The 2,647-nt window shown below is 47.4% G+C and overlaps 1 non-coding gene across 1 annotated transcript; it reads right to left on the reverse strand.

The window, feature by feature from the left end:
- Nucleotides 1–1,311: 1,311 nt before the first annotated feature.
- TRNAK-CUU (transfer RNA lysine (anticodon CUU)) lies at nucleotides 1,312–1,384 on the reverse strand. Its single transcript has one exon. It is a non-coding gene; the product is annotated as a tRNA-Lys (tRNA).
- Between the last annotated feature and the right edge of the window lie 1,263 nt (nucleotides 1,385–2,647).

A 2,647-nucleotide genomic window follows, 5' to 3' on the forward strand; every position in this document is an offset into this window, starting at 1 on the left:
GATGAAGACTTCTGGGGAAAAGAGTGCACTTAGCATAATGAACACTGAGTAGTGTACAGAATTATTGAATCACCGTATTGAACACCTGATACTGACATAACACTATGTTAACCACACCGGAACTAAAAATTAAAAATCAACCAATTGGGGCGCCTGGGTGGCGCAGTCGGTTAAGCGTCCGACTTCAGCCAGGTCACGATCTCGCGGTCCCTGAGTTCGAGCCCCGCGTCAGGCTCTGGGCTGATGGCTCAGAGCCTGGAGCCTGTTTCCGATTCTGTGTCTCCTTCTCTCTCTGCCCCTCCCCCGTTCATGCTCTGTCTCTCTCTGTCCCAAAAATAAATAAACGTTAAAAAAAAATAAAAATAAAATAAAAATCAACCAATCAATCAATAGATGTGTGCCACTTCATTGACTTCTTGTCAATTCACCAGTTCGCCTTTTCTCCAACAAGGTTTTTGCCTTTTGAAAAATTCTACGTCACCTCCCATCACCTAGAGATTTTTTTAAGTGCTGTAATGATAGAGGTATTTAGGGATCTTTATTTCTGATGCTGAAATTTTCTGTGCCTTCCTTCCAAAGTCTGAAATTGTATCCTGAATTGATAAGAGCATCTGGTAGCTGTGGAGAATGTTTGGGAATTGCTGCGAACCATGGAAAGGATTTAAATCCTAAGGAAAACATTTGCAGCTGTCAACACAAAGGCCAAGTTTTGCCCTCTAAGAAATTGGGTTCTTTTAGGAAAACCTATGCAGGGGAAAAAAAAAAAAAAAAAAAAGGTCGTTGTCACTTTTAAGATACGTTTTCAGACTCCCAAATGGGGGATGGAAAAATACTCTATTTGAATCGCTAACTTAGGGGGGGAAAGGTGAAAACAGTCCTAACTGGTGTGTTGACAGTGAGTAGCTGATCACTGAAGCGGCCCCATAGCCCTTCCCACACGCAAAAAGCAAGTTGATTCACTCTAAGGGATTTAAGAACAGGAAACTGGTCTCCAAACTAATCAATACCACACAGCATTCCATTAAATACTAATTAATGAAATATTAATCAAGGCCCACACATCTCAAACGTATTGGCAGAACGCCAGTTTCATTACTGTTGGAGTCTTCTCTACCCTCTTAGTCGAGTCCCCGGCCTTCGCAGGGGGAGGTCAGGACCCGTGTGTCTCCGCATCAGGTAACCTTCACCTGTGCACTCAGAAGATGAAAACAGTAAGCTCCGAGTCGGCGGCGGTCGAACAGGTGAAGGCAGAGCTGGGGGTCAGGGTTGGGGAAGAGAGATCTGGGCCCGTTGGGAAAGCAAAACCACAGCCGCCCAACGTGGGGCTCGAACCCACGACCCTGGGATTAAGAGTCCCATGCTCTACCGACTGAGCTAGCCGGGCAGGTGGAAGCAGTGCCTTTTCCAAGGCTCTTCAAAGGTATAAGGTTATTTTAACCTCGTGCACCACTTCTCTTTTCTTTTTTTCTCACACTTTTGGGGGTAAAGTTTTTCACTACTGCAGTTCGTTTCTGATTCTGCGCACGCAAACTTTTATTGCCTAATAAAAACGTGGAAACGGCCCTCTAGCGGTCGGCGGTGAGTTGGCCACGCCGGCGACCCCCGCTCGGGCCTGGACACCCGAGCGAGTGTGGCGGCGGGGCTGCGGAGGCGCGGGGGACCCCGGGGCACCGCTCGTCCCCGACGCAGGGGACCCACGAAGTGCCGGACGCGCACAAAGCAGGCTCCCCAGGGAATGGCCCGAAAACCCTGCGGAGAAGCTCAGAGCCCAAGGCACGGTAGTAGAGGTAGCTGGCCTCTCGCGACCCCCTGTGCGTTTGAGGTTTCTGGAATTTTTCTGAGGTTTTATGGGATTTTTTCAACGAAGCCATGCCACATTGTTCACACAATAGAAGGTTATGGAAAAGCCAACGCAGTCTCCGAAATTGATTGAAAATACCACGCAGCGTTTGCTCCCACGCAGATCTAAAAGGCCAAGACCTCTTTCCCATAGACGGGCAACACCTCAGTGTGGGAAGGGACACTACTTCAAGCTTCGCCCCCACTAAAACTGAAAAATGAAAGACTTATTTTGCTTCTCCAGCGGGCACTGTAGTTCCCAGTCACCAACGAGTCCCAGTGGATGAGGGAGTGCTCTGCTTTGTAGGGAGAAAAACCGCACAAACGTGTAGGATTAGAAAAAGCATCATTTTCAAACCCTTACAAACAAGGATTATCAAATTGTAGCTAAACCACTATGTTAACAGTTGGTGGGGACCTGAAGAGTCACACAGGGGCCAAGTAACACTGCACCTGTTACTTCCCAGGTGCACCAGGGGTAATCCAGCTGCCTGAGGGAGGGGTCCTGCTGTCACCACCCTAACTAGAAATTAATCTGAGTTTTGCCAGTGATTTGACTATCCCTCAGCAAGCCAGTGATGTGATGTGAGATACACAGATCAGTGTTAGTTATTTATTCTATCCCAAAAATGTTTTGTATATTAATTCCAGTTTACAGGAAATGAAGACGTGTGAGGAACCAGATGAATGACGGCACACGGAAGCAGCAACACAAAATCAGAAGGTGGGAAGTTCTGCAGGATATCGGGCCCAGTGTCTTCAACTGTATTATATTTCTAGATATGACTTTTGCCACATGAAGAGGCAG

Source organism: Prionailurus viverrinus, unplaced genomic scaffold (assembly GCF_022837055.1).
Source record: "Prionailurus viverrinus isolate Anna unplaced genomic scaffold, UM_Priviv_1.0 scaffold_40, whole genome shotgun sequence".
Lineage (NCBI taxonomy): Eukaryota > Metazoa > Chordata > Mammalia > Carnivora > Felidae > Prionailurus > Prionailurus viverrinus.